This window comes from Arctopsyche grandis, unplaced genomic scaffold (genome assembly GCF_051622035.1).
Source record: "Arctopsyche grandis isolate Sample6627 unplaced genomic scaffold, ASM5162203v2 HiC_scaffold_32, whole genome shotgun sequence".
Classification (NCBI taxonomy): domain Eukaryota; kingdom Metazoa; phylum Arthropoda; class Insecta; order Trichoptera; family Hydropsychidae; genus Arctopsyche; species Arctopsyche grandis.
Window position 1 is genome coordinate 1,527,227 of NW_027518437.1, and position 14,894 is coordinate 1,542,120.

Below are 14,894 nucleotides of genomic sequence, written 5' to 3' on the forward strand. Positions count from 1 at the left end.
ACCTAACCATCACCGAAATCAAAGAATTGGACATTAATAAAATATCCACAAAACGTCCCTATCTCACAATATCTTATCCAACCTAACCTAACCATCACCGAAGTCAGAGAATTCGACATTGCCAAAATATCCACAAAAAGTTCTTATCCTACAGAACCTCACCCATCTGAACCTAACCATCACCGAAATCAAAGAATTGGACATTGCAAAAATATCCACAAAACGTGCTTACCTCACTATACCTTATCCAACCTAACCTAACCATTACCGAAGTCAGAGAATTCGACATTGCCAAAATATCCACAAAAAGTTCTCATCCTACCAAACCTCACCCATCTGAACCTAACCATCACCGAAATCAAAGAATTGGACATTAATAAAATATCCACAAAACGTGCCTATCTCACAATATCTTATCCAACCTAACCTAACCATCACCGAAGTCAGAGAATTCAACATTGCCAAAATATCCACAAAAAGTTCATACCCCACCAAACCTCACCCATCTGAACCTAACCATCACCGAAATCGAAGAAATGGACATTGCCAAAATATCCACAAAACGTGCTTACCTCACTATACCTTATCCAACCTAACCTAACCATCACCGAAGTCAGAGAATTCGACATTGCCAAAATATCCACAAAAAGTTCTTATCCTACCAAACCTCACCCATCTGAGCCTAACCATCAACGAAATTAAAGAATTAGACATTGCCAAAATATCTACAAAACATGCTTACCTCACAGTACCTAACCCAACCTAACCTAACCATCACCGAAGTCAGAGAATTCGACAATGCCAAAATATCCACAAAAAGTTCTTATCCTACCAAACCTCACCCATCTGAACCTAACCATCACCGAAATCAAAGAATTAGGCTTGACAAAATATCCACAAAACGTGCTTACCTCACAATACCTAACCAAACCTAACCTAACCATCACCGAAGTCAGAGAATTCGACATTGCCAAAATATCCACAAAAAGTCCTTATCCTACAAAACCTCACCCATCTGAACCTAACCATCACCGAAATCAAAGAATTGGATATTGATTAATAATCCACAAAACGTGCTTCCCTCACCATACCTAACCCAACCTAACCTTACCATCACCGAAGTCCGAGAATTCGACATTGCCAAAATATCCACAAAAAAGTTCTTATCCTACCAAACCTCACCCATATGAGCCTAACCATCAACGAAATTAAAGAATTAGACATTGCCAAAATATCTACAAAACATGCTTACCTCACAGTACCTAACCCAACCTAACCTAACTATCACCGAATTCAGAGAATTCGACAATGCCAAAATATCCACAAAAAGTTCTTATCCTACCAAACCTCACCCATCTGAACCTAACCATCACCGAAATTAAAGAATTAGGCTTGCCAAAATATCCACAAAACGTGTTTACCTCACAATACCTAACCCAACCTAACCTAACCATCACCGAAGTCAGAGAATTCGACATTGCCAAAATATCCACAAAAAGTTCTTATCCTACCAAACCTCACTTATCTGAACCTAACCATCACCGAAATCAAAGAATTAGACAATGATAAAATATCCACAAAACGTGCTTACCTCACAATACCTAACCCAACCTAACCTAACCATCACCGAAGTCAGAGAATTCGACATTGCCAAAATATCCACAAAAAGTTCTTATCCTACCAAACCTCACTTATCTGAACCTAACCATCACCGAAATCAAAGAATTAGACAATGATAAAATATCCACAAAACGTGCTTACCTCACAATACCTAACCCAACCTAACCTAACCATCACCGAAGTCAGAGAATTCGACATTGCCAAAATATCCACAAAAAGTTCTTATCCTACCAAACCTCACCCATCTGAGCCTAACCATCAACGAAATTAAAGAATTAGACATTGCCAAAATATCTACAAAACATGTTTACCTCACAGTACCTAACCCAACCTAACCAAACCATCACCGAAGTCAGAGAATTCGACAATGCCAAAATATCCACAAAAAGTTCTTATCCTACCAAACCTCACCCATCTGAACCTAACCATCACCGAAATCAAAGAATTAGGCTTGACAAAATATCCACAAAACGTGTTTACCTCACAATACCTAACCCAACCTAACCTAACCATCACCGAAGTCAGAGAATTCGACAATGCCAAAATATCCACAAAAAGTTCTTATCCTAACAAACCTCACCCATCTGAACCTAACCATCACCGAAATCAAAGAATAAGGCTTGACAAAATATCCACAAAACGTGCTTACCTCACAATACCTAACCCAACCTAACCTTACCATCACCGAAGTCAGAGAATTCGACATTGCCAAAATATCCACAAAAAGTTCTTATCCTACCAAACCTCACTTATCTGAACCTAACCATCACCGAAATCAAAGAATTAGACAATGATAAAATATCCACAAAACGTGCTTACTTCACAATACCTAACCCAACCTAACCTAACCATCACCGAAGTCAGAGAATTCGACATTGCCAAAATATCCACAAAAAGTTCTTATCCTACCAAACCTCACCCATCTGAACCTAACCATCACCGAAATCAAAGAATTGGACATTGTAAAATATCCACAAAACGTGCTTACCTCACAATACCTAACCCAACCTAACCTAACCATCACCGAAGTCAGAGAATCCAACATTGCCAAAATATCCAAAAAAAATTAATACCCCACCAAACCTAAGCATCTGAACCTAACCATCACCGAAATCGAATTAATGGACATTGCTAAAATATCCACAAAACGAGCTTTCCTCACTATACCTTATCCAACCTAACCTAACCATCACCGAAGTCAGAGAATTCGACATTGCCAAAATATCCACAAAAAGTTCTTATCCTACCAAACCTCACTTATCTGAACCTAACCATCACCGAAATCAAAGAATTGGACAATGATAAAATATCCACAAAACGGGCTTACCTCACAATACCTAACCCAACCTAACCTAACCATCACCGAAATTAAAGAATTAGGCATTGCCAAAATATCCACGAAACGTGCTTACCTCACAATACCTAACCCAACCTAACCTAACCATCACCGAAGTCAGAGAATTCGACATTGCCAAAATATCCACAAAAAGTTCTTATCCTACCAAACCTCACCCATCTGAGCCTAACCATCAACGAAATTAAAGAATTAGACATTGCCAAAATATCTACAAAACATGTTTACCTCAAAGTACCTAACCCAACCTAACCTAACCATCACTGAAGTCAGAGAATTCGACAATGCCAAAATATCCACAAAAAGTTCTTATCCTACCAAACCTCACCCATCTGAACCTAACCATCACCGAAATCAAAGAATTAGGCTTGACAAAATATCCACAAAACGTGCTTACCTCACAATACCTAACCCAACCTAACCTAACCATCACCGAAGTCAGAGAATTCGACATTGCCAAAATATCCACAAAAAGTTCTTATCCTACAAAACCTCACCCATCTGAACCTAACCATCACCGAAATCAAAGAATTAGGCTTGACAAAATATCCACAAAACGTGCTTACCTCACAATACCTAACCCAACCTAACCTAACCATCACCGAAGTCAGAGAATTCGACATTGCCAAAATATCCACAAAAAGTTCTTATCCTACCAAACCTCACTTATCTGAACCTAACTATCACCGAAATCAAAGAATTGGACAATGCTAAAATATCCACAAAACGTGCTTACCTCACAATACCTAACCCAACCTAACCAAACAATCACCAAAGTCAGAGAATTCGACATTGCCAAAATATCCACAAAAAGTTTTTATCCTACCAAACCTCACCCATTTGAGCCTAACCATCAACGAAATTAAAGAATTAGACATTGCCAAAATATCTACAAAACATGCTTACCTCACAGTACCTAACCCAACTTAACCTAACCATCACCGAAGTCAGAGAATTCGACAATGCCAAAATATCCACAAAAAGTTCTTATCCTACCAAACCTCACCCATCTGAACCTAACCATCACCGAAATTAAAGAATTCGACATTGCCAAAATTTCCTCAAAACGTGCCTTCCTCACAATACCTAACCTAACCTAACCTAACCATCACCGAAGTCAGAGAATTCAACATTGCCAAAATATCCACAAAAAGTTCATACCCCACCAAACCTCACCCATCTGAACCTAACCATCACCGAAATCGAAGAAATGGACATTGCCAAAATATCCACAAAACGTGCTTACCTCACTATACCTTATCCAACCTAACCTAACCATCACCGAAGTCAGAGAATTCGACATTGCCAAAATATCCACAAAAAGTTCTTATCCTACCAAACCTCACCCATCTGAGCCTAACCATCAACGAAATTAAAGAATTAGACATTGCCAAAATATCTACAAAACATGCTTACCTCACAGTACCTAACCCAACCTAACCTTACCATCACCGAAGTCAGAGAATTCGACAATGCCAAAATATCCACAAAAAGTTCTTATCCTACCAAACCTCACCCATCTGAACCTAACCATCACCGAAATCAAAGAATTAGGCTTGACAAAATATCCACAAAACGTGCTTACCTCACAATACCTAACCCAACCTAACCTAACCATCACCGAAGTCAGAGAATTCGACATTGCCAAAATATCCACAAAAAGTCCTTATCCTACAAAACCTCACCCATCTGAACCTAACCATCACCGAAATCAAAGAATTGGATATTGATAAATAATCCACAAAACGTGCTTACCTCACAATACCTAACCCAACCTAACCTAACCATCACCGAAGTCAGAGAATTCGACATTGCCAAAATATCCACAAAAAGTTCTTATCCTACCAAACCTCACCCATCTGAACCTAACCATCACCGAAATCAAAGAATTGGACATAGCGAAAATATCCACAAAACGTGCTTACCTTTTTTTTTTTTTTTTTTTTTTTTTTTTTTTATCGTCGGAGGTGGGGAATCTTCCAAAGACATCCTCCAGCCCGAACTGGAGGATAGTGTCGGATTTTTACCGACTAAACCCCACCCCCTTGACACCTCTGCTCCCCGGACACATTTTCATGTTTTGCTTCGGGAAAGCAGTTTTGTCTTAGCCATTTATGGCTCTTCCTTCGAGTTCTCGGGTTCTTTCTGCTTCTTCTTTATTTTTCATTATCCTCGAAGCAAATGCTTCCCACGCTGACCAGGCAGTTGCGCTATCCAGTATGACGAAGATTATGTTTATCGGCGTCAGGTGTTCTACGCCGATTACAGTTCTGAATGTTCTTCTGTCGTCTTCCCATGCTGGACAATCAAAGGTTGTGTGGGCCGCGTCGTCTTTCTCGTTTTCACAGTGGTGGCACTTCGGAGTTGTTTCCTTTCCTATTTTGTGTAGGTAGGTCCCGAAGCACCCGTGACCTGTGAGTATTTGGGTCGTGTGGTGATTTAGTTCGCCGTGCTTTCTTTGGCACCACGCTTTTAGGTCTCCGATGAGATGGTGTGTCCATCGACCTTTTTCAGAGTTGTTCCATCTGTCTTGCCATTTGATTATCGTTGTTTCTCTGGCTGTACTCTTTTTTTCACCTCTGTAGATCGCTTGTCGTTCTAGAGCGAGTAAGTCGATCGGTGGAATGGCGCACAACACCAGGATGGCATCTTCTGATACTGTTCGGTATGCCGCTGCGACTCTTAATGCAGCTCTTCTTTGTACTCTAGCGAAGCTGAGCCTCGTCCTCTCAACCTTTGTTTTTTCCGCCCAAATCGGAGCACCGTACAGGAGGACTGAGTGTACTACTTCACAGTATAGTTTTCTTCTCCTCTGTTTCGGTCCACCGATGTTGGGCATCAGTCTGGCGAGGTCTTCTGCTATTTGGGCCGCCCTAGCTCCCGCTTTTTCCGCATGTTTTGCAAAGCGTAGTTTGTCATCTAACTGCACTCCCAAATACCGCAGTGATCTGCTGAACGTCACCTCAAAACCGTTGACTGTTATTTGAGGAGGCAGCAGCTTTCTACGTCTTGTGAAGAATACAGCTTCGGTTTTCTGGACGGCGAGCTCCAAGCCCGCATCCACGAGCCATTTTTTAACCCTTCTTATGGCTTCTTCGCTTCTTAGGCGTAAAGATGTTGTGTTCTTTGCGGTGACAAGCAACGCGACATCGTCAGCAAAGGCGACCAGGCTCGTTTCATCTGGCATTTGGATCTTCAACAAGCCGTCGTACATTACATTCCAAAGCGCCGGGCCCAGGACCGATCCCTGTGGTACGCCCGCAGTGACTGATCGTTCGTATTTTTTGCCCATGCATTCATACAGAAGGATTCTGTCCGAAAAATAGCTTTCGATCATCTTGATAAGTTTTTCCGGAGCATTGATAGTGACTAATGCATCGAGAGTCCTTCCCCAGTTGGCAGTGTTGAATGCATTTTTTATGTCGAGCGCGATCATCACAACATGTTTGCTCGCCTTGACGCTCCCACGCCATGCAAGTCTTACGGTGTTTACGACTTCACTGATCGCGTCAATAGTTGAGCGACCGGGTCGAAATCCAAATTGCTGCGATGACAGTCCTGTGTCGCTGTTTTCTAGCTGTTGTTGTAGTCGCTGTAGGAGAAGTCTCTCTAGTAACTTTCCTACCCCATCAAGTAGGCAGAGTGGCCTGTATGATGAAGGTCCTGGTGGTGCTTACCGTGCTTACCTCAAAATACCTAACCCAACCTAACCTAACCATCACCGAAGTCAGAGAATTTGACATTGCCAAAATATCCACAAAAAGTTCTTATCCTACCAAACCTCACCCATATGAACCTAACCTTCACCGAAATCAAAGAATTCGACATTGCCAAAATATCCACAAAACGTGCTTACCTCACTATACCTTATCCAACCTAACCTAACCATCACCAAAGTTAGAAAATTCGACATTGCCAAAATATCCACAAAAAGTTCTTATCCTACCAAACCTTACCCATCTGAACCTAACCATCACCGAAATCAAAGAATTGGACATTGCCAAAATATCCACAAAACGTGCTTACCTCACAATACCTTATCCAACCTAACCTAACCATCACTGAAGTCAGAGAATTCGACATTGCCAAAATATCCACAAAAAGTTCTTATCCTACCAAACCTCACCCATCTGAACCTTACCATCACCGAAATCAAAGAATTGAACATTGCAAAAATATCCACAAAACGTGCTTACCTCACAATTCCTAACCTAACCTAACCTAACCATCACCGAAGTCAGAGAATTCGACATTGCCAAAATATCCACAAAAAGTTTTTATCCTACCAAACATCACCCATCTGAACCTAACCATCACCGTAATCAAAGAATTCAACATTGCCATAATATCCACAAAACGTGCTTATCTCACAATACCTAACCCAACCTAACCTAACCATCACCGAAGTCAGAGATGTTGACATTGCCAAAATATCCACAAAAAGTTCTTATCCTACCAAACCTCACCCATCTGAACCTAACCATCACCGAAATCAAAGAATTGGACATTTCTTAAATATTCACAAAATGTGCTTACTTCACAATACCTAATCCAACCTAACCTAACCATCACCGAAGTCAGAAAATTTGACATTGCCAAAATATCCACAAAAAGTTCTTATCCGACCAAACCTCACCCATCTGAACCTAACCATCACCGAAATCTAAGAATTGGACATTGCCAAAATATCTACAAAACGTGCTTACCTCACAATACCATACCCAAACTAACCTTACCATCACCGAAGTCAGAGAATTCGACATTGACAAAATATCCACAAAAAGTTCTTATCCTACCAAACCTCACCCATCTGAACCTAACCATCACCGAAATCAAAGAATTAGACATTGCCAAAATATCCACAAAACGTGCTTACCTCACCATATCTAACTTAACCTAACCTTACCATCACCGAAGTCAAAGAATTCAACATTGCCAAAATATCCACAAAAAGTTCTTATCCTACCAAACATCTCCCATCTGAACCTAACCATCACCGAAATCAAAGATTCGGACATTGCCAAAATATCCACAAAACGTGCTTACCTCACAATACCTAACCCAACCTAACCTAACCATCACCGAAGTTAGAGAATTAGACATTGCCAAAATATCCACAAAAAGTTCTTATCCTACCAAACCTCACCCATCTGAACCTAACCATCACCGAAATTAAAGAATTGGACATTGCCAAAATATTCACAAAACATGCTTACTTCACAATATTTAACCCAACCTAACCTAACCATCACCAAAGTCAGAGAATTCGACATTGCCAAAATATCCACAAAAAGTTCTTATCCTACCAAACCTCACCCATCTGAACCTAACCATCACCGAAATTAAAGAATTAGACATTACCAAAATATCCACAAAACGTGCTTACCTCACCATACCTAATCTAACCTAACCTAACCATCACCAAAGTCAAAGAGTTTGACATTGCCAAAATATCCACAAAAAGTTATTACCCCACCAAACCTCACCCATCTGAACCTTACCATCACCGAAATCAAATAAATTGGACATTGCCAAAATATCCACAAAAAGTTCTTATCCTACCAAACCTCACCCATCTGAACCTAACCATCACCGAAATCAAAGAATTGGACATAGCGAAAATATCCACAAAACGTGCTTACCTTTTTTTTTTTTTTTTTTTTTTTTTTTTTTTATCGTCGGAGGTGGGGAATCTTCCAAAGACATCCTCCAGCCCGAACTGGAGGATAGTGTCGGATTTTTACCGACTAAACCCCACCCCCTTGACACCTCTGCTCCCCGGACACATTTTCATGTTTTGCTTCGGGAAAGCAGTTTTGTCTTAGCCATTTATGGCTCTTCCTTCGAGTTCTCGGGTTCTTTCTGCTTCTTCTTTATTTTTCATTATCATCGAAGCAAATGCTTCCCACGCTGACCAGGCAGTTGCGCTATCCAGTATGACGAAGATTATGTTTATCGGCGTCAGGTGTTCTACGCCGATTACAGTTCTGAATGTTCTTCTGTCGTCTTCCCATGCTGGACAATCAAAGGTTGTGTGGGCCGCGTCGTCTTTCTCGTTTTCACAGTGGTGGCACTTCGGAGTTGTTTCCTTTCCTATTTTGTGTAGGTAGGTCCCGAAGCACCCGTGACCTGTGAGTATTTGGGTCGTGTGGTGATTTAGTTCGCCGTGCTTTCTTTGGCACCACGCTTTTAGGTCTCCGATGAGATGGTGTGTCCATCGACCTTTTTCAGAGTTGTTCCATCTGTCTTGCCATTTGATTATCGTTGTTTCTCTGGCTGTACTCTTTTTTTCACCTCTGTAGATCGCTTGTCGTTCTAGAGCGAGTAAGTCGATCGGTGGAATGGCGCACAACACCAGGATGGCATCTTCTGATACTGTTCGGTATGCCGCTGCGACTCTTAATGCAGCTCTTCTTTGTACTCTAGCGAAGCTGAGCCTCGTCCTCTCAACCTTTGTTTTTTCCGCCCAAATCGGAGCACCGTACAGGAGGACTGAGTGTACTACTTCACAGTATAGTTTTCTTCTCCTCTGTTTCGGTCCACCGATGTTGGGCATCAGTCTGGCGAGGTCTTCTGCTATTTGGGCCGCCCTAGCTCCCGCTTTTTCCGCATGTTTTGCAAAGCGTAGTTTGTCATCTAACTGCACTCCCAAATACCGCAGTGATCTGCTGAACGTCACCTCAAAACCGTTGACTGTTATTTGAGGAGGCAGCAGCTTTCTACGTCTTGTGAAGAATACAGCTTCGGTTTTCTGGACGGCGAGCTCCAAGCCCGCATCCACGAGCCATTTTTTAACCCTTCTTATGGCTTCTTCGCTTCTTAGGCGTAAAGATGTTGTGTTCTTTGCGGTGACAAGCAACGCGACATCGTCAGCAAAGGCGACCAGGCTCGTTTCATCTGGCATTTGGATCTTCAACAAGCCGTCGTACATTACATTCCAAAGCGCCGGGCCCAGGACCGATCCCTGTGGTACGCCCGCAGTGACTGATCGTTCGTATTTTTTGCCCATGCATTCATACAGAAGGATTCTGTCCGAAAAATAGCTTTCGATCATCTTGATAAGTTTTTCCGGAGCATTGATAGTGACTAATGCATCGAGAGTCCTTCCCCAGTTGGCAGTGTTGAATGCATTTTTTATGTCGAGCGCGATCATCACAACATGTTTGCTCGCCTTGACGCTCCCACGCCATGCAAGTCTTACGGTGTTTACGACTTCACTGATCGCGTCAATAGTTGAGCGACCGGGTCGAAATCCAAATTGCTGCGATGACAGTCCTGTGTCGCTGTTTTCTAGCTGTTGTTGTAGTCGCTGTAGGAGAAGTCTCTCTAGTAACTTTCCTACCCCATCAAGTAGGCAGAGTGGCCTGTATGATGAAGGTCCTGGTGGTGCTTACCGTGCTTACCTCACAATACCTAACCCAACCTAACCTAACCATCACCGAAGTCAGAGAATTTGACATTGCCAAAATATCCACAAAAAGTTCTTATCCTACCAAACCTCACCCATATGAACCTAACCTTCACCGAAATCAAAGAATTCGACATTGCCAAAATATCCACAAAACGTGCTTACCTCACTATACCTTATCCAACCTAACCTAACCATCACCAAAGTTAGAAAATTCGACATTGCCAAAATATCCACAAAAAGTTCTTATCCTACCAAACCTTACCCATCTGAACCTAACCATCACCGAAATCAAAGAATTGGACATTGCCAAAATATCCACAAAACGTGCTTACCTCACAATACCTTATCCAACCTAACCTAACCATCACTGAAGTCAGAGAATTCGACATTGCCAAAATATCCACAAAAAGTTCTTATCCTACCAAACCTCACCCATCTGAACCTTACCATCACCGAAATCAAAGAATTGAACATTGCAAAAATATCCACAAAACGTGCTTACCTCACAATTCCTAACCTAACCTAACCTAACCATCACCGAAGTCAGAGAATTCGACATTGCCAAAATATCCACAAAAAGTTTTTATCCTACCAAACATCACCCATCTGAACCTAACCATCACCGTAATCAAAGAATTCAACATTGCCATAATATCCACAAAACGTGCTTATCTCACAATACCTAACCCAACCTAACCTAACCATCACCGAAGTCAGAGATGTTGACATTGCCAAAATATCCACAAAAAGTTCTTATCCTACCAAACCTCACCCATCTGAACCTAACCATCACCGAAATCAAAGAAATGGACATTTCTTAAATATTCACAAAATGTGCTTACTTCACAATACCTAATCCAACCTAACCTAACCATCACCGAAGTCAGAAAATTTGACATTGCCAAAATATCCACAAAAAGTTCTTATCCGACCAAACCTCACCCATCTGAACCTAACCATCACCGAAATCTAAGAATTGGACATTGCCAAAATATCTACAAAACGTGCTTACCTCACAATACCATACCCAAACTAACCTTACCATCACCGAAGTCAGAGAATTCGACATTGACAAAATATCCACAAAAAGTTCTTATCCTACCAAACCTCACCCATCTGAACCTAACCATCACCGAAATCAAAGAATTAGACATTGCCAAAATATCCACAAAACGTGCTTACCTCACCATATCTAACTTAACCTAACCTTACCATCACCGAAGTCAAAGAATTCAACATTGCCAAAATATCCACAAAAAGTTCTTATCCTACCAAACATCTCCCATCTGAACCTAACCATCACCGAAATCAAAGATTCGGACATTGCCAAAATATCCACAAAACGTGCTTACCTCACAATACCTAACCCAACCTAACCTAACCATCACCGAAGTTAGAGAATTAGACATTGCCAAAATATCCACAAAAAGTTCTTATCCTACCAAACCTCACCCATCTGAACCTAACCATCACCGAAATTAAAGAATTGGACATTGCCAAAATATTCACAAAACATGCTTACTTCACAATATTTAACCCAACCTAACCTAACCATCACCAAAGTCAGAGAATTCGACATTGCCAAAATATCCACAAAAAGTTCTTATCCTACCAAACCTCACCCATCTGAACCTAACCATCACCGAAATTAAAGAATTAGACATTACCAAAATATCCACAAAACGTGCTTACCTCACCATACCTAATCTAACCTAACCTAACCATCACCAAAGTCAAAGAGTTTGACATTGCCAAAATATCCACAAAAAGTTATTACCCCACCAAACCTCACCCATCTGAACCTTACCATCACCGAAATCAAATAAATTGGACATTGCCAAAATATCCACAAAACATGCTTTTTCACCGTACCTAACCTAACCTAAGCTAACCATCACCGAAGTCAGAGAATTCGACATTGCCAAAATATCCACAAAAAGTTCTTATCCTAACAAACCTCACCCATCTGAACCTTACCATCACCGAAATCAAAGAATAAGACATTGCCAAAATATCCACAAAACGTGCTTACCTCACAATACCTAACCCAACCTAACCTTACCATCACCAAAGTCAGAGATTTTGACATTGCCAAAATATCCACAAAAAGTTTTTATCCTACCAAACCTCACCCATCTGAACCTAACCATCACCGTAATCAAAGAATTAAACATTGCCATAATATCCACAAAACGTGCTTATCTCACAATACCTAACCCAACCTAACCTAACCATCACCGAAGTCAGAGATTTCGACATTGCCAAAATATCCACAAAAAGTTCTTATCCTACCAAACCTCACCAATCTGAACCTAACAATCACCGAAATCAAAGAATTGGACATTGCCAAAATATCCACAAAACGTTCTTACTTCACAATACCTAATGCAATCTAACCTAACCATCACCGAAGTCAGAAAATTCGACATTGCCAAAATATCCACAAAAAGTTCTTATCCGACCAAACCTCACCCATCTGAACCTAACCATCACCGAAATCTAAGAATTGGATATTGCCAAAATATCCACAAAACGTGCTTACCTCACAATACCATACCCAACCTAACCTAACCATCACCGAAGTCAGAGAATTCGACATTGACAAAATATCCACAAAAAGTTCTTATCCTACCAAACCTCACCCATCTGAACCTAACCATCACCGAAATCAAAGAATTGGACATTGCCAAAATATCCACAAAACGTGCTTAACTCACCATACCTAACTTAACCTAACCTTACCATCACCGAAGTCAAAGAATTCTACATTGCCAAAATATCCACAAAAAGTTCTTATCCTACCAAACATCTCCCATCTGAACCTAACCTTCACCGAAATCAAAGATTTAGACATTGCCAAAATATCCACAAAACGTGCTTACTTCACAATAACTAACCCAACCTAACCTAACCATCACCGAAGTCAGAGAATTCGACATTGCCAAAATATCCACAAAAAGTTCTTATCCTACCAAACCTCACTTATCTGAACCTAACCATCACCGAAATCAAAGAATTAGACAATGATAAAATATCCACAAAACGTGCTTACTTCACAATACCTAACCCAACCTAACCTAACCATCACCGAAGTCAGAGAATTCGACATTGCCAAAATATCCACAAAAAGTTCTTATCCTACCAAACCTCACTTATCTGAACCTAACCATCACCGAAATCAAAGAATTAGGCTTGACAAAATATCCATAAAACGTGCTTACTTCACAATACCTAACCCAACCTAACCTAACCATCACCGAAGTCAGAGAATTCGACATTGCCAAAATATCCACAAAAAGTTCTTATCCTACCAAACCTCACCCATCTGAACCTAACCATCACCGAAATCAAAGAATTAGGCTTCACAAAATATCCACAAAACGTGCTTACCTCACAATACCAAACCCAACCTAACCTAACCATCACCGAAGTCAGAGAATTCGACAATGCCAAAATATCCACAAAAAGTTCTTATCCTACCAAACCTCACCCATCTGAACCTAACCATCACCGAAATCAAAGAATTAGGCTTGACAAAATATCCATAAAACGTGCTTACCTCACAATACCTAACCCAACCTAACCTAACCATCACCGAAGTCAGAGAATTCGACATTGCCAAAATATCCACAAAAAGTTCTTATCCTACCAAACCTCACCCATCTGAACCTAACCATCACCGAAATCAAAAAATCGGATATTGATAAATAATCCACAAAACGAGTTTACCTCACAATACCTTACCCAACCTAACCTAACCATCACCGAAGTCAGAGAATTCGACATTGCCAAAATATCCACAAAAAGTTCTTTTCCTACCAAACCTCACTTATCTGAACCTAACCATCACCGAAATCAAAGAATTAGACAATGATAAAATATCCACAAAACGTGCTTACTTCACAATACCTAACCCAACCTAACCTAACCATCACCGAAGTCAGAGAATTCGACATTGCCAAAATATCCACAAAAAGTTCTTATCCTACCAAACCTCACCCATCTGAACCTAACCATCACCGAAATCAAAGAATTGGACATTAATAAAATATCCACGAAACGTGCCTTTCTCACAATATCTTATCCAACCTAACCTAACCATCACCGAAGTCAGAGAATTCGACATTGCCAAAATATCCACAAAAAGTTCTTATTCTACCAAACCTCACTTATCTGAACCTAACCATCACTGAAATCAAAGAATTGGACAATGATACAATATCCACAAAACGTGCTTACCTCACAATACCTAACCCAACCTAACCTAACCATCACCGAAGTCAGAGAATTCGACATTGCCAAAATATCCACAAAAAGTTCTTATCCTACCAAATTTCACCCATCTGAACCTAACGATCATCGAAATCAAAGAATTGGACATTGCCAAAATATCCACAAAACGTGCTTACCTCACTATACCTTATCCAACCTAACCTAACCATCACCGAAGTCAGAGAATTCGACATTGCCAAAATATCCACAAAAATTTCTTATCCTACAAAACCTCAC